The sequence below is a fragment of the Apis mellifera genome, linkage group LG7 (genome assembly GCF_003254395.2).
Source record: "Apis mellifera strain DH4 linkage group LG7, Amel_HAv3.1, whole genome shotgun sequence".
Taxonomy (NCBI): Eukaryota; Metazoa; Arthropoda; class Insecta; order Hymenoptera; family Apidae; genus Apis; species Apis mellifera.
In genome coordinates, this window is record NC_037644.1 from 3,448,006 (window position 1) to 3,474,770 (window position 26,765).

The window sequence follows — 26,765 nt, forward strand, 5'->3', positions numbered from 1 at the left end:
TACAAAAAACAATTCAATTTAAATTAAATAAATTTATAATATATTAAAATATTATAATATTAATATATTAAATATTAAATATTAAAATATTAAAATATATATTAAATTTATAATATTATTAATACAATGTGTAATTAGAAATTATTAAAAACTGTAAAAAATTACAAAGAATAATTCAATTTTAAATTAGATAAATTTATAATATATTAAATATTAAATATTAAAATATTATAATATATATTAAATTTATAATATTATTAATACAATCTGTAATTAGAAATTATTAAAAACTGTAAAAAGAATAATTCAATTTAAATTAGATAAATTTATAATATATTAAAATATTATAATATTAATATATTAAATATTAAATATTAAAATATTATAATATATATTAAATTTATAATATTATCAATATATTGTATAATTAGAAATTATTAAAAACTGAAATTACAAAAAACAATTCAATTTAAATTAGATAAATATTATATATTATAATATAATATTATATATCTAAATATAATATAAATATTATATTGTATAGATTAATACAATAAATTCGACCGGATTTTCTTTGAAATCTTTCCAAATAAATTTAACGTTTAAAGAGATTAGCTTGATGAATGGCATCGTGTTAAAATTCAGTCGTATAAATGCCTCGATTTTTTTCGATTACAAATTCTCTCGATTTCGAGCGAAGTTTGAAATTAAAGAAGAACGAAGAAAGGTTCGCGAGTTACGTTTTTAATCCTCCAAGTGTGGGGAACAGTTTCGCAGCGATAAGCTCTTATCCACGTGGCTCCTTCTACTGATTATATTAGAATTATGATAGTTGAACGCACTTCGTGGATGAATTGGAGGGCGCTCGACTATCGCGGAAATGCGAATTCGACGTTGATTAACCGGAAACCAGGGTTGTTTCAACGAGCACGGTTTGTTGGAAGAGGAGGATGCTGTGATAGCGTTAAGCTGCAATTCCAATCTGTGCAGCCGCCGTTGGCGGTTTCGATTTGAAAGGAGATGTCACGTTTAACGAAAATCAAGGAACAATATCCATTTGGATTATTTTTATTTCTGCAAAACGCTCGCATTTGTTACACGAGTTGTGATTTTATTATTATTATTTTTAATAATTGTAATCTATCTCATATCGAAGGAGGTGAGAAATGTAAATAAAAACGATTAATTTATTTAATTTTATCGGCGAAGATAATTTTTTTTTTTCCTTTTTGATCGATGAAAAATTGAGAATGCAATTGCGAAACTTTATTCGAACGATTTTTTTTTTTTTCTATATCAACGAGTTTCAATATTAAGATGTTTAAATTGAAAAAACGTAATCGGTGAATATATCTGAATAAATTTAAATTCGTAAATAAGTAAATCAGATTTTATAAGAAAAAAGTTAGATAATATTTTTCTTTTCGTGTTTCAAACATGTTTTTTTGTATGCTAAACAGCAAACACTTGGCGTGTTTCTAATAAAGTTACAAAGTTTGTTACTAACTCAGTTGTGAAATTATAACAACGTATGATAATAATATATTCTTCGAATAATTTATTCTTTTCTTTTTTTTCTTTCTTTAAATTTCGTAATAAACAAACATTCTTATATATAGAAATAATATATTTATTGATTAATTTAAACGAAGAAGTAATATATTTAATTTTTGCAACTTTAATCAAAAATTTTTTTCCTGATAACTATTTCATTTCCATTCCACTTTGGAGAAAAAATAAATATTTTTTATGAAAACTTTAATATATAATTTGATAAAAGAGATTGGTCAATGGATTATTAAATTATTTGCTTAAAAATATCGAATTTATGTCAACAAATATAATTAAACAAATTTATTTATATATACACGAATGAAATATGCAAGGATTTGAAAAAGAAAATTGATTAAATTTAAAAAAAAAATTGGCTTTCTCCTTTCTAATTGGATAAAAACTTAAAAAATTAAAAAGCTGAAAAAAAAATTATCTATACAAAATTTTGTGAAAAATGATTAACCAAAATTAAAATCGGAATATGGGAATATATGTTATATCTTTCATTTTCAAAAAAATTTGGTTCAAATTTGCATATTTGATTTAAGGGAATATTTATTCTTCTCTAGAATTTTTTGAAAAAAGAAAAAAATATTATCATTGAAAAAATATTAAAACAGACGTTTCAATATTTATATAAGAATTTCTTCATAAAGTATACATTAGAAAAAGTTTCGTATGTCGAATGAAAACTTAACAACTTTGTTTACGATCAATTCAATATATACACAATGTGAGAAATATTTTTCATACAATGAATTATTAATCATGATTACATTGGATATACATGGTTAATTATCACACAATCGAAATCGGAATGCATAAGTTATTCAACGAGTTATTCTAATTGTGAGAATTGCATAAAGTTGCAATAACAATTTTTTTTTCGCTTCGTAAAAAACGAGAGGAAAAACCGCTTTATTACGAAGGAAATGGAACAAAAGAATTAATATTTTTGTTTTAAATATTTTTACGAAATAAATTTCCAAAGACTATGTATGCTTGTCTCAAAAATTGAAATTTCAAGAATAATTAATCGTATATAATTCGAAAATTAAAATCGACTGTTGGTAATATAGAAAAAATTAAGAATCTTATCTATAAAGTAATTATTTAAAAAATATGACTTCCGATTTTAATGAATCTTTTTTCTATACATATATATATGTAAAATATAACGTTTATTAATAATAATTTTCGAGATATTTGCAAAAAAAATTATTGCTATTATTACATAGAATTTCATATCTGTTCGTGACAGTATTTCAAGATGGCAACTGTTCCTATAACACGTCATGTGTTATATCATGATAGTTGGAATTCAAAATATATAATGGACGATTATAATATCATCACATTTTAATGATTGATAGATACTAAATATAATGCTGATATTATCCTAAATTTTAATCATTGCAATTTCACTATTTTATTCTTTCTACATTTATACATTTATATAGCTATTCAATATATATTATCGAAAAATTTTTATTATTGTCTTGGAAACTGTATATACTATAAATTTGCAAAATTAAAGTTTCATAAGTTTCGAAATCCAAATTCAAATTTCAAATCAATTATCTGTGCTTTTTGAAAAAAATAGTCTACGTTTAAAAATCGATGAAATACTTTTTTTCTTGTGTAATTTTAATTTTTAAATCAAAATTCTTCTACTTTTGAAAATTACCAATCAAAAATATGATAAATTTAGAAACGTGGTAATTTTACACGATAACTTTACACGAATATTTGATAAAATAATATTCTTAATTTAGTTACAGTTAGAGAGTATCAAGTTTTCAAATGAAAACTGCGTGTCATTTTTTTAAAGCGAAAATTATTAATCAAAGCGATGTTTATTTTCGAAATTTTTTTTTTAGAATAAATTCAATTAGAATTGAATAACAAATTACTAAAAATATTACTAAAATTTCGTTCATATAAATGGAAATTTCATTCATATAAATCGAATTTTATTGCAATTTCGAGAGAAAGATGGAAATTGACTTTGTTTGTAATCGAGACGAACTCGCTTTATTTTTTTTTTTTTTTTTTCCTCTCGTAATTCTTTGTCCTTTTAATTGGCAAGAGATGTTTCACGAGAATGGAATACTTTCACACAAATTAATATTGATAAAAATATGTTTATCACGATAGTGAAGTTATAAGAGAGAATATACACTTTTTTTTGAGTTCAAAAAATAAATTTTTTTATTAATAGATTTAAATTTTTTTATTAATAGATTTAAATATATGTATATAGAACTTTTTCACCAGAAAATTTAAAAAATTTTACAAATTTATGAATAATTCTTGAATATTCCTTGAAAATGATTATTTTAAATTGAAATATAATTTATGAATAAAATATAAATAAAAATTTGTTTATAATAACAGATTATAGAGTAATAGTAAAATCTTCAGATATCTTTCATTAACAGAAATATTAATTTTAGCAGCATTTCTATTGGTTGAAAAAACCAAAGATCTAATATTTGATATAAAATTCTTAGCAATATGAGCATACATCTGAATTATAAATATTATATTTTTTGATATATTCAATCAGTTTTTTAATATTAGCATTTTTGCAATAATTTTGATTAACGTGGTGACCATTATATATCATATATTTTAATGCTACTACAGATTATTATTAGAAAAATATTTAAAATTCTAGAATATAGAATTTTAACTATTAATTATGAATTTCTTGTTGAAAACTTTTAATAATTATTAAGATTTTATTATTAAGATTATTAAGATATTATTAAGAGAAACGACAAGAGATGAACAAAGTTATTTATTTATTTATTTCAATTCTCCTTATTTATTAAGGAATATAAAAATTATACAATTATAAATAAAATTGTTGAAATAAAAATAAATAAATTTTATTGAAAAACTATATTATAATCTATATTTTTATTCATATTATTGATATTTTAACGATACTTTTTTAAAATTCAATTTAAAATATCATTAATCTACAGATAATCATTAACAATATTTATAACTAATAGTAACTTTGAATAAAAATAAAAATAGAATCGTCGATGCAACATTAATATTAATATTATTGCTAATCACAATTCTAGTAAATTGTGAATATCAAATGTGTATATCAAATTGTAAAAATTGTTATTAATTAGACTTATAATATAAATTGAATAGGAAACTTAATATTTATTTATCTTTTTATATTCTATTTGAATCAATAACAGAATTCAATGTGAAATAAGATTTGTATAATTATAATTCTAATTTATGAAAAACAAAAAGATTATCTTACAAGGTTAATGTAATAAAAATTAATTAGATGGATTATGGCCATGTTTTAGATAAATATATCAATTTAAAAAGTATTAAATAAGATTTATAGGATTTTTTTTTCTTTATAAAACTAATTGTTTATGTAACATTGAAACTGGCTGATTCATCCATAAAGTTGTGTTTCTTACTTTTTGATTTTTCCAATCCGCCAATTAAAAATTTAACCAATTTAATGTTTGAAATGTATAAATGTATATATATGTTTTAATATATTTAATATATTTATGGTATAATTTATCTCAAAGTTTGATTCTTCAAAAATATTTTTTGAAACTTCAGGGAACAAGTCCTCTCATTACGTAGAAAATGCTTTCTCACAATTGTGACTCCATTTCACTGTAGAACTCTTTTTGTAAAAACTTTTATTTTTTTCCTCGACTTTTACTTCTCCTTTAAGAAATTTTTGCCAAGCTAGATTCTATTTCGGATCTTTATTACTTAACTTTTCAACTTCGTTCTTTTCTATTATATACTGTTGTTGATGTTTTATTTATTGTCAAAAGCCTTTTGATTTCAACAATGCAAGTCGTCTTCTGAAAAAATTAAAATTTGCTAAAATATTATCATTTCCTTCTTGATTATTTCGTATATCGATATTTATTTTTTCACAAAAGAATTTACATTATTTTTTCATTAGAAAAATAAATCTGATGGATGAATCAATAGACGTTTAACCATAATCAATTTCTTCTTTACATTTCTTCTTTAAAATGTGAAATCTGGAATAAATATATATGAAATAATGATATTATTCAAATCAGAAAATTTTTATATATCTCAATATGTTTAATACAATTTATAAAATTAATTTTATTGATTATATTTCATGTAATAATAAATTAATCTTTATGCAAATTATATTTAAAAAAAGAAAAACTTACTATATATATAAAAAAATATCTTTCTATGTTATTTTTATTTTCAAATTATCTCATCTCAGAGGATGAGAAATATAAATAAACTTTTTTTCAAATAGAAATTAATAAATAAAATTTCTATTTATTTTGTATTCACAAATATATTTTATTTCTTCATATATCCAAAAGAATTTAAAATTTAATACTCACTTATCCAAGATTAATCTTCTTTTGACACTCAAAGAATTAGATGTTTACCATGCCATAATTCCTTGCCATTCGATCCATCGAATCGATATTATTTGAAAATTAATTATAAGAAGTATCGCTGCAATCTATCATTATACGAATCTTCTTCTTCGCTCCAATAATAACTTTATATATCGAATTTATATGATATATCGATGAAGACAACTGAAACAATTTATAATACATCGATAATAATTCATCTTCTTCTGTAACACACGTGTATATATATATAGTTAACATTGAAGATTATCTTATCTATTCGAAGTTTAGGATACCATCAATCTCTATCACGTGACGACAGAAACCCCCCCCTCCTTCGCTACTTGTATACGGATCCTGGCGGATAGCTTTGCTTTCGTGGTAAAGACGAAGGTGAAAAAGAAATCAGATCTCCTCGAGTAATTCGCCTCTACGATTCCATCGAACGAAATAGAAATGTCCGTCAATGTCGAGATGTTCAAATTACATTTGAATTTATCATTCGGAGGTATATGTACGGAGAGAATGATTGGATGAAATGTTGGAACCAATTGTTTTGAAGAAACTTGGGTTTTCCACTTATAGAAATTTAAATATTTTTAGAAAATTTCTTAAGGGAAAAGATGTGAGATTCTAACCTTATATTTTTTTTTTTTGATCTTAGAATAATTGTATGTAATGAAATTTAATGTAAACGTTGTTATTGTAAATCTTTAACTATTGGATGTATTCATAATAACCTCTAAAATGTTAAAAATCTTAAAATCGATTATTGATAAGAATTATTGCATTCTTAAAATTTAACGTTTCTATGAGATGATCGTTGACAACTGTAGTCAAAATAGTTGTGAATTTTTTAATTTCTTTAAATTAAAATCGATAAATAGAAATTCGAGTAAAAATATAAAACAGAATATGAAACTTTTTATATTGTAAAATTTTGTTGTTAATTAATGTTTTATTATATAATCGTATATAATATGAATTCTGCACAATCACAATGGGATTAATAATAAGCATTGAATTTTCAAATTTCAATATTTTGGCATTTCTTTTTTTTTCAGATTTATTCTTAGCATATAATGAATGAATGAAATTCATTTTATTCTTTATTAATAAATTTCAATTCAACGTCCCGTATTGTAATGAATTTGTTATTTTATTTTATTTTATTTACTTTTTGTTATTATTTTAAAATCAAAAAGACAATATATATATATTTTAAATAACTTAATATTAATATTTTGGAAAAATATAAAATATTGAACTTATTATAAAATAACTTATGATCTTTGAAAATTTTCTTTGAAAATAAACCAAAATAAAATAGATTTAAATATGTGTACATAAACATTTTCTCACGTGGCAGAAATATTAAATGAGTGAACGTCAACGATTGTCGTGAAAGGTCATTGTAAACTTCATTTCCCTGAAGTTTTAATCATTAAAAATTTTCATAACGGAATATGGATCGAAACTTTAATATTTTATTCAATACAATAATACTCGATAAAAAAATTATCGATATTTTAAAACTGTAATAAACTTTATATATATATAAAAATAATAATAATAAATCGTATAATAATCAATTTAAATTCGTTTTAAAAAAGTGAAATCTAACCTAACCTGATCTTTACTTTCGCAAAGTTCAAAGTTTGCTTTTCTCAAAGTAACTGTATTTATATTATTATGTAAGAAAAGTAAAGATATTTTCCTTCTCAAGAATTTGGAAAAATTTAATCTGCAATTCAAGACTGAAAAATCTTTCTTCGTCATCCATCTTCCCACAATTTTATTTTACCAAATTGTTGAATATAATAGAATTAACGTTTTTGAATTTTCCTCGTCCAATTCTAATAAACTAGTAGAAAATTATTATAAAGAATCGTTGGAAATTTTAATTTTAAATCAATTGTGTAACTTTTATCTTTTTACTTGTTTTATGGTATAAAAACATTTTAGAAGGAAACGAATTCAGAATTAAGTAAAAATATATTTTCATTAAATGAATATTTTTCATTTATACTTTTTTACTGTTCTTAATTTCACTTACTTCATCTTTTACCATTTTCTTCATTAGATGTTTTATAAATTTGAATAATTATATGATCTATTCATCTAATATATATTTCACTGTATTTTTGTAACTATCACAATCCTGGGTTTCCTGCGATTCAAATTAACATTTAAATCAAACATTTGAATCACATCTCGTTTCATCATCCATAATGCAATTTCAATATTACTTACATAACACATTTAAAAGTTAAAAGTTTGTTCAAAATTATTTCTTCTTTCACTTTTCACTATTCCAAAAAACAGCTTTTTGCCATTTAGATTTCCTCCCTCTTATATTTTCATTTATGAATGAAAACATATGAATTCTTCCAGATCATCTTTCCTCTCTCAATGGTTCTGTACATATATATAACTCCTGTCTAAATGTTCGATCGAGAATACCTGGAAAAGTTTAAAAATCGGTGGTAACCGGCTTGGTTATGAAAGGAAAGTTTGTTCGAAGAAGTAAAACTAGATTTTTGAAACAATGAAGCGTTTGGAACGAAAGAAGAAGAAGAAGAAGAAGAAAGAAGAAAACGAAAAAAGAGCGATAATGAAAATAAAAGACTTTCCTCCTCTCTCTTTATTTCTGTCCGGAATTTTGATAACTTTACCTTTTTCTTTTTTTTGCCACTTTACTTACAAAAGTTAAACTTCTTTCTATATTTGAAACGCGATTCGAATTACAAACCATCGATGATCCAACGTCGAACGAGATTGTTCCGATCGCGAAAACGGAGGGGAAAAAGGGAGGCAAGAGGAGGAGGGGGGCGTTGAACCGCGTCCCAGAATTTGAAATCGCGCCTAGCTTCGTTGTTAAAGTTCGTTGAAGGCTTGCCGTATTTCAGACGACCGAGTGTATTTGACGTAATTCACCCAAGTTTGACGGGCGGCGAGAAGAGGCCGAGAGAATTTACGCCCTCCCCTCTCCTCTCCTTCTCTCTCTCTCTCTCTCTTCTTAAAATTAATCCTGCTTCGACCGCATTATTTTCCTATATACTCTCGTGACAACAATTTGTTTGAACAACGATGTTGGAGAACAATATATAGGAATTGGAATTTTAATTGTTTTAATATCAATAATAGTAATAGTTTATAGGATATATTTCTATTCTTGAGGATAAGCAATTTCTAATATTGATATATATGCAATTGTATTACTTGTAATTTGAGGTGGAATTTTCTGTTAACAATTTTTTCCTTCTCTCTATATTTTGTTTTACCTTTGGTAATTTTATTTATAGTTATTTATTTGCTGCTCTCATTTAATTTCCGGCCCATCAAATCCAATTAGGTTCAAGTTATAATAATCATGAAATTTCATTTCATCCAAATTTTTTTTCAATTAAAGATCTATTAGGATTTTATATTATCTCATTTATTTTCATATTTTTTTATTATTTTCAATTTCCAATATCATTTAGGAGACTTGGATAATTTTAAAATTGCAAATCAATATTAAAACTGAATGAATACTTTTTGTTTCGCGTATTCAATTTTAATTCCAAATAAAATTTGATAGGGTAAAATTTGGTGCAGTAATTAGGATTGGTAATATCAATTTTATAATTTTATATATTACTGTTCTATATAATAATAAATTTAATTTATAATAATAAAATTTATTATTGAATATTTAATAATTTCATTTTATCAATTATAATTAGGTAAACAATTAATTGAATATCCATTTACAGGTATTAATATATTATTTATTATTATGTATATTTTTTATATTTTTTCTTATCATTTTATTATGAGAAAATTTAATTTGAAAATTAAATATTTTAGTAATTTAATTTTTTAAAGTTAAATGAACTTGAATTTATATAATAACTTTTGTTGGAATACAGGTTTAATTCGAAATTATGCATTCCATGATGCGTCTTGCGAACAATTGAAAAGAGTGAGAATAAAAATATATTCAGAGAGAGGATTAGTGGACTTCTAATCTTTCTTTTTAGTTTTTGATTTTTTAATGTAAATTATGGCTAATCGAAGATGATTTAATGGATAATGAACAATAATGAAATATTTTAACATTTCTCATATCTTTTATGTTAATTAACTGTAATAAAGGGCAATCGATTAAAAAAATAATTAAGAAATATAATTAAAAAAGTTTGTACGGATTATTGTTACAAAATATTAAATTTAAATATAAATAAAAATTAAACTATTAAAAAATTTATAAATCAAGAACATTTTTTTTCAACAAATTTTTTAAGTTACTCTCATTTTGGTTATAATATCCTTCATGATCTTAAGTTATATATAGATAAATATTAAATAATGGATAAATCTCTTTTAAATCATTCAACTCTTCTCCAATCTCCATTCAAATTCAACAATCCAAGTATATTCATTTCTTCATCTTTTAACAGATTATACTTATGCAGTTAAAAAAAAATAAAAGAAAAGAATTAAATTAGAGAATATTAGAATATAAGAATATTAACGAAAACGTAAAATCTTAAAAAAAAAATATTTATTTACCTTTTTTAAAATTTTCTCTATTCGCTTGATTGTCTAAATTGTTCAAAATTCTAACCTATAAGATTCTATTATCTGAACTACCACCAAACTTAAATAAATATATACTGTATTTATGATTTCGTTTGCAAAATTGTTTTTAAATTCGTGATATTCGCATTTTACATTGTAATTACATTATATTGTTCATTTCACACAAAATATGTACTTCGTAAACTTCTATTAAATGAACACACTCTGGTGTTTGTTTCTGACAACACGTTCGTAAATGAGCTTCTATTGTACATATATTGTATATACATTTCCACTAAATATATTTATTTTATATATATGTGTGTGTGTGTGTGTGTGTGTGTATAGCATATACATAGATGTTATTAATAAATTACCTCAATTTATCCTTACTACCAATTACCGTAGCTACCCGTCTTGATCTATCCACGTCTATAATTTTCGTTGAAATCGCGCGAAATTACACGTGGCGATGAAATACACGTAATACGAAATATGTAACGCTTGACGAGTCGTTCCATTTCCCAGGAATCGCGTGTTTTATTTGAAAAATAATTTAGCGATCCGGTAGCCAGTTAAACGGCCGCTTTACGAGTCTCAAAGGTAACACAATTTCATCGAGAGAGCGAGCGAGGTTGAGCGAAAGAAATCGGTTTAAACCCGCCATTTTGCGTAAATAATACGTGCAGTTGAATGCTAGGAAGCGAAATCCTGTGTGTGTATGTGTATGTGTGTGTGTGTGTGACGACGAATTCTCTTTCGCGTTCTGCTCTGTCGATAATTGAAATTAGAAAAAGAAAAGAACAATTGCGATTCATCGTATAGATTTAGCCTTAATCTTTTGATACGGATTTTTGCCTTAACAATGAATACATCGTTACATGAATTCATCGTGATTGTTGAGTATAATAAACAGAGAAGAAAATATGGATTGAATTTGTGCCTCGAAACGGAATATGTTGTCCCATTTCTTATGGAATTTTTGTTCTATTAAGCTCTAACAAGTTTCTTATTACAAGTTTTATCTTTTCATTCGAAAGATGTTCGTTTTAATCAAAAAATTTTATGATTATTATTTTTTTCCTTTCCAGCTTATTCAGCATAAAAATAACTCTGTAATTTTCAAAATGCATATATGCTTAGGATTTCTCATTTTCATTGTTTCTTCAACATAATCGAAAATATATACATATATTTTTGTAACTTTATTTTTAGAAAAATGTGAGAAAAAAATATAGATAAAATTATCAATCAAAATTAAAAGTTTCATTATTACAATCAATGCAATATTAAAATATATATTTATAATAAAAATAAATGTATAATTCACTAACAGAAAAATTAAATATTTTTAATTTTATTGAGACATTAAAAAAAAAAAAAGAAAATTGCTAATCCATCTTCCAAAAGTTTCCAGAATCCAATTATATAGATCCACTATCCGAATTTGATCTATTCCCAATTTAGTATTGTCAATATTTAAAAGAAGAGAAAAAATAAAAATTAAATAGAAAAAGATTAAGAAAAAAAAATAAATGTGTATATATATATAATAAATTGAAATGACTTATTATTATACCAATGAATTTAATAACAATTTCCACTGGCGAATATTCACATTATTTATTTCTGAGAATTAAATCGGTTAAAAAATTAGAGATATATAAAAGAAGAAATATTTTTGATCGTTATCGCAGTATCTTTCTTCGTATATCGTTTCGTTTCATCTTATATATCCGACACATATAAAGTGTTACATTTATTCTCAAGAGTTATCCTGAGAATATTTGGTTTACTTCAGAACAAATATAACTGATGCGATAAAAATATTTTCTTCGAGATCATTTTTTTAGTTTCCAAAATTATCCATTTTTTTAAATATTATACAATTATACAAATTAACTCATTCTATTATTTTTTGTACTATCACATCTTGTATTTTTTTTTTTTGCACGTATCTGAATTACGAAAAATGAAATTTCTTGTTCTGAAATTTTTGTGAGAGATCCATCCTTATACGAGTTTCGTCTTGATCCTCGTATTATTAGAAAAAGAGTCCATTTCTTTTGCGACGAAGATATCTAAAATAATCCAAAATAAATTATACATTTCGTGTATTGTTAATATATTAAAAATAATTTTTACTTTATTTTATTTTACCTTATTTATTTTTAATTACGTAAATCAATTACATCGAAAATCAATCGAATTCTCGTTCGTGACAATGCTTTTCCATATATAATCTCGTATCTCATTTTTTTAAAATTTTACACGAGTAAAAAATTGTCACTTTTCTAAACAATAATAAATAATATTTAATATTTAAGAGAAGAAATTTTAAATTTTATCAACTGTTTGATAAAACGATTTCGATTAATTCAAAGTTCTACGTTTCACAGAAAATGAAAATCGCGCCAATAATACAAAATGCATTATTCTTTCCTCGACGAACAACGAATCGAAGAAATCGTTTCCTCTCTCACAGCTCGAAGAGGGACACGAATTGTATGAAAGTAACGACTATACCGATAATCGATAATCCGTGGAAAAATTTTCCTTCCCTTCTTTTCTTCGAACAATTTTTTTCGAACGAGAATCGGTTGCAGCAATTTGAGCATCGGCACGTTAATCGGCGAGAGAAAGATTCGTCCTTCTACGAGGAGGAGGAGGAGGAGGGTTACTTCGCGGATGAGAAAAAGATAAAAATGGGGTTAAAGTTGATGCAGGCGTAGAGACGCTTTAAGCTACCATTTTTTCTCCCCCCTTCTCCTCTCCTTTTTTTTCTTTTCTTTTCTTTTTTTTTTCTCTTCCCGTTTCGCACGCCGGCTTTTCTTTTGCGGGAAAACCGGCCTCTCGCTCTCCTCAAACCAAAGTCTCTCCTTCCCCCTCTCCCTCCTTCCCCCTCCCCTCCTCCGCCGCCACTGGATAGTGGAGGCTTGATTTTTCATTCGGGCCGATGTTTGAACGGCAAAAGGCCGGTGACGGATTTTTTTTTTTTTTTTTAGAAGCAAACGAACGGCGTAAAAGGGAAGACATTCGTTGCTGTTAACCTTAAAAAAAAGGGAAAAAAAGAAAAATCCATTTTATCGCACTCGTTAGAACGATCCAGGTCGTCCGTTTCCTTGAGAGAGAGAGAGAGAGAGAGAGAGAGTAGAACATCTCCGTTCTCCTAATCGCGTTAGCGTAGACGCTTAACCTTCCTTGTCCTTCTCTTCCTTCTTCGTCTTCTTTCTCTTTCCTTCTTCCTCGTTTCGAAGTTTCGCAGAGAAGAACAAATCTTCTTCGGTTCGCAAGCGGAGGGGAGGAATGGAAAAGAAAAAGAAGAAAGAGAGGAAGAGAGGAAGAAAGAGAGAAAGATAGATCGAAATTTAATGGAATTTGAAATATTTCTTCGGTTTCGTTTCGATATCGTATCGAGTTCTGTCGTGCGGTATTAAATTGAAATTCCGCAGGAGAGTTAGTCTCGATACGAATCGAAGTGGAAAGGGATTTTCCAGTGCTCGATCCGTGTTCTATTTATCCCTAGGCTTGATTAACACGTTGACACGTCATATCTATAATAAACAGTGCTTATCGTTTCACCGGTGGATAATTCACGATTGATTATCTAGTGTTTGATTATTGAGATAAAAGATTTTATTTGTTTTTGATTTTTTTTTTTTTTTTGCGTGAAACTTATTATATAAAATTATGATAAACTGTTCTATCGTATTTAAATTTAATTTTAAATACGATAATAAAATAATTTCTATTAAGATTCATATGTTGAATATGTTGAAATAGTTTTTAAAAAATGATAGAGAAAGAAAAGCGACGTAAAAATATAATTCAGGTGTATGTTTTAATAATTTATATCTTTGTTAATTATGGAAGAAGTAAATTTATGGGTTTGTTGCTATTTTTCGCGTCACAAAAATATCAATTGTATATTTTAAAAATTTTTAAATTTTGAAAATTTACAATGAGGTAAAATAAACATATTTTATTAAAAATTAAACATTGGTAATTTCATGATATCTAGCAATTTAAAATGTACTAATAACGCGTGTTCTATTTCTATTTTTAGAATTTATCACTTTTCTCTAATTATATCTATTCAATAAATAATTTTGTATGAGAATATTTGTGTAATATATTTATATAAAAATTCGTTGCTTTCAACTCAAATTTATTATTATAAATAACTCTTGTGAATTAAAAAAGTATTCTTACTCAGTTTATATTAAAAAACTAAAACATTTTACAATAATGTATCTAAGAAAATTAAAAATCCACCTATTTATCATTTAAATAATTGATTTTTTTACATTTATGTTAAAATTATTTATTTTACACTATTTTCTCATCAAATATATTGATATTAAATAAATATTATTTTTTTCAAAAAAATATACCTTTTGACTCTCATTGAACATCTAGAAATGTAGAAACTCGCTTGCCATTCGACATTTGAACAAGATTATCAAAGAAAATCTTATGAAAATTAGAAAGTTGAAAAGAAAAAAAATGATAACATATAAAATTATGTAACAATTTAATTTTAACGAAAAACAATTGAATATTATTTATCGATACACGATATTCGAAACGAAATCCCTCGGCTTGTTGGAACCGAAGTAAAATAAAAGTCGAGACTTGTTCAGAATTTATACTAGAACGAACGTAGAAGAGCTCTGTAGAGATATGTAGCTCTTGGCTATTTAGCTCGTATATGTATATACATATATATATATCCCAGACTGCTTTGCTCGCTGCTTTTTCATCATCCCTTCTTCGTCCTCCATTTCTCTTTCTCCTTTTCGTTTCGTCCGTTTCTTTCTCGCCTACGTGTCCATTTCGTACGCTTCGCGACGTTACACCTTCTCGCAAGTTGACGTCTCGTTAAAGTTCCCGACACTTTTTTTTTTTCTTCCTTTCTCATCCTCTCTTCGCCATACTCCTTCCTTTTCTCGTGTCTCCGTCCTCTTCTCCCTTTCGCTATCGTCCTTTATTATTTATCGCGAAATAAAAGAGAAGAAATATATATATATTCATATACGAGCAAGGGAGACGCAACTTTACGATTATCTTCAGATATAAATGAAATTTCTCTCGGCAAGGATATACATACATACATACATATATACATATATATATATAGAATAAACTTTGATCCGTTTCTCTCTCTCGCTTCGATATTTTTCTTGCGCCAATGTTCGCGTGAAATGTTAGTTCCAAAAGCATCGAATGAATATGTTTTTCGAATTATTATTTCAATCGTTGCTGGATCAGCTTTTTATATACCGAGACTATATACTATCGAAATCTACGAAAGAAAAGGAAAGGAAGGATTGAACAGTCGGTAACAATAACACGCTCTGTTACGCGTCGCATCAACGCGAAGTATTTAGAGGTCGAAATAAGAAATGCAACGCAGGATAGTTTTTCTTCTGTTTATACACACAACGTTTAACTTTCACGGGTCAGCGAGCGTGATACTTGGCCGCGAACCATGTAAACTTTGGAGTATCTCGTGTAAATTATTACGCGAACCAACGAACCGGTATATCTCTAGATGGTCTGACATGCTTATTTATATATCGCTGCGGGTGTAACGAGAGGCTAATTTTCACGGACGCCCCATTGATTTTTATCCCTTACCGATGCTTGATTCCTTCCCTTCCCCTACCGCGTGGAAATCGATCGATCGGGAAAAAACATGGCGGGCAATCATTCGCAAGATTAACCTTCGTCCAATCAACAATTTTATCTCGATGTAAAAAATTACTTGCTGGAAAAGATCTTTGAATCGAATTGTATCGTGATTGCATCTTGGTTGAAGCAAAAAAAAAAAGATCATCGAATTTTTTTATTTTTACGTATACAATTAAAAGCGGTTAATTTTTTGATAAAATTTTGTTCATATAAAAGTTAAAGAATTTTTAAAAAGTTATTTTTAGATAATAAATTTGCAATCGCTATATATCGTCGTTATTTAACGATTTATATTTAAAATTTAGAATTCCTTTAATCGGAAAATTACAGAAGTTGAAAACAATGTTGAAAATTTATAATGTAAAAAGAAAAAGAATTTTTCTAGTTCAGAAATACTTTCAATTCTTTTAACTCGTAATTGGAGTCGTGGAATTTGAAAAACTGCATTTGGTTTTTTTTCACATATCTTTCTAGAAGTGATAAAAGCTAATTTGCACACAAGTGATAAATGATATATTTTGAATAAATCAAATACAAAGTTGAAGAATAAATACGTATCTTTTGAATCTCTAAAATTTATGCAACATAAGTGAAACTTTTTAAAAAATAATTTTTTAATAAATTTTCTAATAATTTTTTTTTACAAATTTTTGTGGTCCATAGAAATTTACATATCTTCCTAGAAATGATAAAAGCTAATTTGCATATAAGTGATAAATGATATAATTTTAAATAAAATGAAATAAAAAAATAAATATGTAACAAAGCAATTCTCAATGTTAATTTATATTGAATACAAATTTAAATCTCTAAAATTCCACAATACGATTTATAAAATGAAACGATAATTTTTTCAATTTTTTAATTTTCATATCTTTGTTTGATACAAGAAACACATCGAAGAATCGATCGATTTCGTTCCATATATTTCATCTCGCTTTTCGTTTAAAAAGAAACTCGTTATTACAATTTCGCACATTTAACTTGATCAATTATTATCCTATATATCTTGTTGTTTCCGATACATTTGTTTACCGATATTACGTTACGTATACGTGTATTTAATGCATGCAAGGTACACAGATGTATACGCTTTACCAAGATCGAACAGTATTATCAGCGTCGATAAATTACAAGCAAATTCGTAGCTGGAATTTATCATGGTCCATCATTTAAATATGCACAGTAATCACACGCGCATACACTTGGCTAACCTTTGACCTATCATTAGATATAAACGGAGCTGCCTCAAACACCTACGCAATTAATCCACTATTTGAAGTTTCGGCGATCCTAATAAATGGATAATCTCGATAAAATCCGATATTACTTCTTCGAGAATCGAGAATCGATCGTTAAAAAGGAAAAAACACGAAACGAAAAAAAATTTTTATTTATATAAATCTAGAATTACGATTGTAACGAAAATAAACGAAATAAGAATTTCGTGTCAAAGTGTTAAAATGCAAAATTTGTGAATCTATTCAAATAAAAAAGAAGGGAAAATTGTTGAATTATATTATTTTTATATTTCCATATATATATATAAAAATGGTAAAATCTTGCTGAATATATTGAATATAAATCTAATTGATAAAAAAAAAATGGGGCAATGCAATAAATCAATAAATAATAACGAGTTATTTCAAACTATTGAATTTAAAATGGCATATTTTTTTACAATTGCATGACAATTCTTATATTCGTAAATTGAATTATGGTAATAAAGGGAAAATAAAAATAAAACACTAGAAACTATTTTATCAACAAAGGATAAGATTTTATTCTATATTTTTTAAAATATTATTTGCTGCATAGATTAATTAAATTTAAATAAATAAAATATTAATATCCGAATTTGTTAATTAAAAATCATTAAAAACCCGAAAAGAATATCAAAATAACGAGTTATTTCAAACTATTGAATTTAAAGTTGACGCAAATAACAGGTTCATGCTCTGTCGATAAATTAAAAATTTTTATATAAATTTATATTTATTTTAGTGTTAAACCACATAAAATTTTGAATTTTTTTAATATTAATTAAATTAATAAATTGAATATTAGTTAATATTTATATAACATTTAAATTGCATTTAAAAATAAATATTTAAACATAAATCTAAATTTAAAGTTAAATATGTCTGATAAAAGAAATATTTTGATAAAATATTCATATATATTTAATTATATAATAATAATTAATTAAAATTTAAATATAATTATTATTTATTTTCTTTACAAATTTTAAGCACAATATGATTTATTATAATCTTTCAGTCATCTTGTTTATTTCGATAATCAATCCAAATAATATTTTTGTCCGAAAAAAAAAAAAAATATTCTTCTCTCAAATAAAATTTACAATATGATTTACATACATACGATTCTCAATCAACTGAATATATCATATCGTTCATACATCATCATCAATCATCATCAAACGGATCCATACAATGAAATCCAATTCTTGTAACCGCTCATCTAACTATTGTTTCTCGCGTTTTAACACAGCCTTCGTTATTCCGATTTTTAACGAGGAATATTTAAATGGAGAGAGAACGTTGTTATCCAAACAATGAAATATCAGAAGTAAATTATTATCGTTAATGCGTTTAGTTAATTTCCTCGTTTCTTCGTTTCAGAAAAATTTCAATTTTTTAAAATTATCCACAATGTATCAACAATACCTGCGTTACCTGTGCACTGTGAAGCGTAGATGCAACGCATCTAATTATAATTCTTAAACATCGCAAAAAAAGATAAAATCGTAAAAAAAATTTTCATGCAGCAAAATTGAACGAACTCGCAATGCGTGTATGCGTTACTTGAAGAGAGGATTTTTCCAAGATTTTTATTTTTTGGAATGAAACTATATATTTCTTTTTATCAACAATAATCATTGCAATCTTTTATTTTCTATGTGCAAAAGTGTATTAAAATTTAAAATATGTTTTGATAATTATTTTAAACGAGTTTAACGTTCTTTTTATTAATTTTTATTACAGTCTTTTTTTTTTTTTGGATTGGATGGAATAAAATATGATCCTTAAATGATGTTTTAACAATATATTCTAATGTGGTATTGTTATAATTTTGTATTAAGTTTGATCATAATTTCATGATTGTTTTATTATTATTTTCTGCATTCCAAAGAATCCAAAGAACAAGTAACAAATTTGCAAATCTATATTAATAAGAGATAAATGTAATCTATATTAACAATGTTTATATTAACAAAAGATAATGCTATTAAAATGAGAAAAAATACATTCATTCTTCTTCCTCCATTTTTAGTGATAAAATAAAGATATTAAAAAAAAAAAGAAAAAGAAAAATGAAAAGAATGAAAGTAAAAAGGATAAAGATAATGAAAATTATCGATATTTTTGTAATTTTAAATTTACAAGGTTTAACTTGATAAAAAGGAAAAAAAATTAAAATAACTTTCAATCTAATTAATTTTCCACAGAAATATCTCGATATACTTTTTTGCAGAAAATTAACAAAAAAAAATATATACAGAAAAAATTAAGAAAAAAAAAAAATAATAATCTTGAAATTTTTAAAATATTCAAACGAAACGAAATAATCGAAACTGATTTTCTCGAAATCTTATTTCAAATCTTCCATTGTTTGAAAACTACGATCGATTAATATTATATTAACTTATCTCAATTTATTATTCAATGTTCGTTAAGTTTTATAATTTATAGATAAAGTTGTAGAAACATCTAATATTCAATTATCTCACTTGCATATCTCAGTGTCTGTAAACACACTTAATTTAATTCACACGTCCTGTTACAACTTTCTCGTACGCATACAAAGCTGATAAAGTAAGACAATATTTTCAATATTTCTCAAAGACTAATTTGTATAATTTAATTAATGTAATTTAAATTTATATATAAAGTGCATGATCACAAATCAATCATAATTAAAATTCTTTAAAATTTTTTCTTTAATTCAATTACTTATATTCTATAATTTTACTTTATAATTTTAACTAATATTAAATTAAATTAAATTATAACATTTTCATATTTAATTATAAATATGACAATTATTCTTCTCTTTCTTAATTAATTATCCCATAATTGTAATCTAATTAATGTAATTTAAATTTATATATAAAGGGATGATAGATGGATTAAAATTCTTAAAAATTTTTCTTCTATACATTTCGCTTGTTTATGAGAGAAATAAAAAGTAGATCGATAGAGATTTTTTTTGTTTGAAAATCCAATAGTTTTTTAAAATATATTTATTATCTCGTGAATCTGAATCCGACCGTAAAAAACGGTTCATCGTGTTTAAGAGATAAAAATTTTGTTATATTTACGAGAATATTTCGAAGAAATCAATTTTTAAAAATCGGTTTAAAATTACTTCATTTTTACTATGTAAATAAAAAATAAAAAATATTCGAAGAAGTATAACCAGAATATTTTGTATTCTATCGATCTTTAAAAAAAATAAAAAACGAACTCTCTTCTTATCGACAACTGATTCAACAACAAACTCGACGATAAATTTGTCTTTACTTGTGGCATAGTGTTGTGTGATTTTATAATTTACAAAAAAAAAAAACATATACGAAAAATCAGAAAAATTTTTTTGGATTATTTTCAATGTAAATATAATAAGAAAAGTGGGGAGACAATATGAATTTTTCGAAACGAGAAAAATAATCTTTTTCCTTTTTTTATTTACGCCATCGTTTTACGTCGCCAACGGCATTGGAAAAAAAATTGCACGATACAATATCGATAGAAATATCGCGGTATAAATTATTTCTGGTGTGGAGTGGAATATAGGGGTAACGCTGCATTGAACGCTATCTTACGTTAATGCAATGCAATAGATGCTGCATTGTATGCCGACGCCGATATCCGGCCGTGCAATCTAGTCACGCAATCTAGTCATGCAATCTGGCTATGCTGCTTGACCAACTCGATGGTGTCAATCGCAAATACATACGTACAAACATCGCAGAGATAATCTGCGAACAATACCGATTGAAATCTTTCAATCCTCTATTAGTTTGATTTTAATTTTATGAAAAATTGTTTATTCGATCGATAACAAAAAAAAAAAAAAATCATCTTCAATCATTTCAATTAATGGAATAATATATTCTTACAATAGTAATAATGTATCGTTCATTGATAAAAGTTAAGAAATAATCGTTTGGAAATTTATTCGCATTTATTTCATCCTGTGAAGAGGTTAGAATTAAAATTAACATAGAAAAGTGCATGTAATGCGAGTGTCAAGTTTTCTTGAATATGTTTGTATAAAGATAGAGAGATAGAGAAAGATTTAAAATGAATTATCAGTTTGTTTTTCAATTTTCAGTGAATGAGCATAAAAAAAGTGTTATCCATGTTCTTCTTATTTGAATCTTTTTAGAGATATCTGATGCAAATTGTTTAAAATTTGAAAATATAATTAAATTGAAGATAAACATGTATGGAGATTTACAATGAATATAAATGAAATAATAAATAATTGCGAGGGTATTAAGAATAGTTGTTTTAAAGAGATATGAATAGATTTGAAAAATGAATCAACACTCAATTATGTATGAGAGAGCAGAAAATATCTAGAGATAAAATCAAAAGATATTAGATATGTAAAATACATATATAAAGAGAGAGAGAAATATATGTAAAATGTAAAAATAAATATTTATTTCTAAAAAAATTTACATTTGCTTTAAATATTAACTTATTGAATGATTAATATCAACTAATATTAAATTAAATTAAATTATAACATTCATATTTAATTATAAATATGAAAATTATTCTTCTCTATCTTAATTATTATCCCATAATTGTATGTGATATGTAAAACATCTAATATTTTATTAATTTAAAATTGTAATCATAAGTATTTAAAGTTATTTTATTTCCATCTATTTTTTCTGACAATTAGTTTATTTTTAAATTAATTATTGATGTAATTAAAAAATAATTGCTCACTTCTTACTACTAAAGAATATTCTAAAGAAAATAAAAATTTAAATTTGCTTTAAATATTAAGTTATTGGGTAATTAATATTAACTAATATTAAATTATTAAATTAATTATAAATATGAAAATTATTCTTCTCTTTTTTAATTATTATCCCATAATCGTATGTAAGATTTAACATCTAATATTTTATTAATTTAAACTTAAATCATAACTATTTAAAGTTATTCTATTTCCATTTATTTTTTCTCACAATTAGTTTATTTTTAAATTAATTATTGATGAAATTAAAAAATAATTGCTCACTACTGCTAAGCTGTTACTGCTAAGCTTTTATATATTTTTTTTTATATCTTAAAAAAAATACCATCTTAGTGTTTACTGAAATCTAGTACATAATTACCAATTTCAACTCAATGTTATTCCCCATCTTGTGAAAAAACGTATTTAATATTAAAATATTTTCAATAGAGAGACAAATACATTCTATTATTCTCCTTTTTTTTAATCTCCTTTGAAAATCTCCATTAATTGTAACAAATGAAATTTCCACCATTCTCCTGTTTCCCTCTGATTCATTCAATTTCGCCGATAATATATCGAAAAAAATAATATTGAAACATTATGAGAATATATATATATATATATCGAACGTATCAAATAATTCGAATTAATTAAAGTTCTTCGATAAATGATAATAGAAGAAAGGAGAATCGGAACAACGAACGAGCAGAATCGAATGCACAATATTAAATTAAAGCATACGTTTACAAGAAAAACAAAAATTCCAATTATCGTCGATGTATTTGTGCGAGACACGAGCGGACGCCAGCCCATTTCGAGACGAAAACGAAAAGAAAATGGTTGGACAAATTTTCCAATTCTCGTTCGAAGCGAATATCCATCCGAATTTGACGACGATATACGCACAATTTCTCTACGAAGAGAAAGAGTGTCGAAGATACCAACACCTGAGGCTTCGAATTTCATTGGGACTTTTCATTTCGCTAATTGGCTGCCTTGCTGAAATTCTCTCGTTTCCCTTTCTCTCTGCGAGAGAGAGAGAGAAAAAAAACCTTTCCGTCCATATAAAAAAACATAAACTTTTCAATTCAATTTTATTTTGCTCGATCGGCTTTACAGTTTTCTACATTTTCCGCTCTCTACTCATTCGGTGTAACTAAAATGTAACCGTGTATCGTAAACCCCGCAACTTTTCGATAGCCTCGAAAATCCGCGATCCGAATTTCACATTGTTTCGAACATTGGGCCAAATCGACCAATCTTTTGATCCTCGAAAAGAAATCTCGTGGACGAAACGACAAGTTTATCGTTGTGTGCAAATACATTTTTACATTCGTTCGAGTTTTTTATACGTAGTGGATATATATATATATATACGTATACACATATATATATATCTGTTTTTTCCATTCGCATCGTTTACGACACACGAAATGTTTTAAGGTCGTTTAATTTAACGACCTTAACCATTTCGCACGAAACAAAGATGACGAGCATCGGCGTGTTCGTAACTAGGGTCCACTCGACGAAACAACACATCAAAGCAATAACGTTTAGCTGGCGCTGGTTGCGTAAAAGTCTGAAATTGATTAATGTTATTAAATGGCGGTGATCTTTAAGCACCTCGACTCTCATAACCGCTTAAAGAAGAAGAAAATCGTACTCGGTTATTACTGCTCGAAATAATGCCGCGCTGTAAAATATCATTTGGTATTTTCATTTGTCTCCTGTTAAATTGTCGTTCCTGTTTTGAAAAATTCATTTTCAGTTCTTTTCAAACAATCCAAGCACTCTAAAATCTGAAATTACACTCCTTTGTTCGTGTCGCAACCAAACGATCGTTTGTACGTTTTAATGTATTGTTAATAATAGTTCTGCCAAGTATAGCGACTCAATGTCATTGCTTGATCATTTTTTTTAAATTATTATTTTTTTTTTGTATATGTATATATTTATTTTTTTTTACATAATATATCTCGAAATGAGTATTATTTTAATTATATTTTCGTTTCGAAAATATTACTTCTGTGAATAAAAATTATTGAAAAAGTATAAAATAATCGCGATATATTTTTTATTATTTTTGTTCCTGGAAAAAATTTGAATTTGAATAAAAAAAACTTTGGAAACCCGTTAGAAATTTAAATAATTTTCGAACATGCTTTTGATTCTGAATGATTTCCATTTCCAGTTGAATCTCAATTTCAAAATTATCGTGTGATATATTATCGTGTATTGCTAATGTTACTGCGTACATTTCAAAATTTTATTTCACCTTCCATCAGAAATATTTATCTCTAAAAATTTGTCTCTAAAAATTCCAATATTTTTATTCCAATTTCATTTGAAGCCTTCATCAAGAATAAAAGCATTAATTCTCACGTTTGAAATTCTATGATTAATTGACACTTAACTGTTATAGAAAATAATTTCAACTCACCATCTCTAAAACTTTCAATTGAATTTCTTTTCTCTTTAATAACAAAATTTAAACTAGACTCAAATTTTATTGGTTATGTTCAGATATAGAAAAGATACAAATAGATACAAACAAGTTCTAAAAATTAAAGAATATAAAAATATTATAGGCCCTATGATTAATTGACACTTAACTGTTATAGAAAATAATTTCAACTTACCATCTCTAAAATTTTCAATTGAATTTCTTTTCTCTTTGATAATGAAATTTCTAAATTTAAAGTAGATTCAAATTTTATTGGTTATATTCAAATGGAAAATATAGAAAAGATACAAATAAATATAAACAAGTTTTAAAAATTAAAGAATATAAAAATATTATAGATCCTATGATTAACTGTTATAGAAAATAAATTCAAGTTACCAGACTAAATTTTATTGATTATGTTCAGATATAGAGAAGATACAAACAAGTTTTAAAAATTAAAGAATATAAAAATATTATAGGCCCTATTAATTGACACTTAACTATTATAGAAAATAAATTCAAGTTACCATTTCTAAAACTTTCAATTAAATTTCTTTTCTCTTTAATAACAAAATTTAAACTAGACTCAAATTTTATTGATTATGTTCAGATATAGAGAAGATACAAATAGATACAAACGAGTTTTAAAAATTAAAGAATATAAAAATATTATAAGCCCTATGATTAATTGATACTTAACTGTTATAGAAAATAAATTCAAGTTACCAGACTCAAATTTTATTGGTTATGTTCAGATGGAAAATATAGAAAAGATACAAACAAGTTTTAAAAATTAAAGAATATAAAAATATTATAGGTCTTATGATTAATTGATACTTAACTGTTATAGAAAATAATTTCAAGTTACCATCTCTAAAACTTTCAATTGAATTTCTTTTCTCTTTAATAACAAAATTTAAACTAGACTCAAATTTTATTGGTTATGTTCAGATATAGAGAAGATACAAATAGATACAAACAAGTTTTAAAAACTAAGGAATATAAAAATATTATATATTGATTTCTAAATAAAATTCATACTGTATAAAAATAAATATTATTGTTTTAACTGTATTATATGTTGAAATTATTAATAGAAAGATTTTATCAACATAATAAAATCACGAAATTAAACGAAAAATTTATTGTTCCACTTTCGTGAATAACAGCACATATTAAATTGCTCTCTCCGCACATCCTCCTGTGAGATTCAATAACATTTCGATCCAATGTAAGCACATTATCGCATCAGATGAACGAACGAACGAAAAACGAATTGAAACACGAAGTTTCGAAACTTCTATATAAGCGAGAGAGAGCAGAGCGAATTCAGTTATTCTGTTATCATTTCTGTGATCGGACGTTTAAGGGACAAGCGGGCAATAACACAACTATCTTGATTATCGAAAAGTTGCGGTATGCAGACACGCAACTTGTACACCGGTTTTAATTAAATTTCACGCTTTATCCAATTTCGGCTTGTTGTTGTTCAATGATCGACATTGATGGATACGATTGTGTAAATACTTGTTAAAAAATATTGATGAAGTTATTCGTATTAATAATGAATTTTGACGAAAGAAAAATTATTTTAAAATTTGCAAGAATTCATTTATTCTAAAATTCTTTTTTTATTTTTTTTTAAACAATTTTGTAATAAAAATTTGTCAATAGTAAACGAGTATTTCAAGTATCGAATAATAATTATTTTTCATAGATTTGAAAAAGAAGAAAGAGAAAAAAATTTATTATATTTAAATTAATTAATATTTTCATTTTAATCAAATACCAATGATTACATATTACAATTAATTGTGTAATTATATAAACTCTCAATTCGAAAAAATATTTAAATTATCGTTCAATCGTTTAATATAACACGTTGAATATTCATTTCAATCACGAGTCATTTGTTTAACAAGTAGAATTGTGTATACATTTGTTTTAATTTTAAAATTATTTTTAGTATTTTTTGATTTTTGAGGAAACATCGAATTATAAAAATTGAAAAAAAAATTAAAAAATAAAATCAATTTGCTTTGTCAAAAAATGTACGAGAAGGTATAAATTGATTACGGATT

The 26,765-nt window shown here is 25.2% G+C and overlaps 1 protein-coding gene and 1 long non-coding RNA gene across 4 annotated transcripts in view; one reads left to right on the forward strand and one right to left on the reverse strand.

Annotated features, from left to right (window-relative positions):
* The window catches only part of LOC410140 (gamma-aminobutyric acid type B receptor subunit 2), a 218,919-nt gene that overhangs the window by 173,552 nt on the left and 18,602 nt on the right, over positions 1-26,765 (forward strand). The gene's annotated exons all lie outside the window — the stretch shown is intronic.
* On the reverse strand, positions 4,884-6,659 carry LOC107964744. Its single transcript, XR_001703725.2, has 3 exons — positions 5,955-6,659; positions 5,509-5,606; positions 4,884-5,420 (listed from the first exon to the last, which is right to left on the reverse strand). It is a non-coding gene; the product is annotated as an uncharacterized LOC107964744 (long non-coding RNA).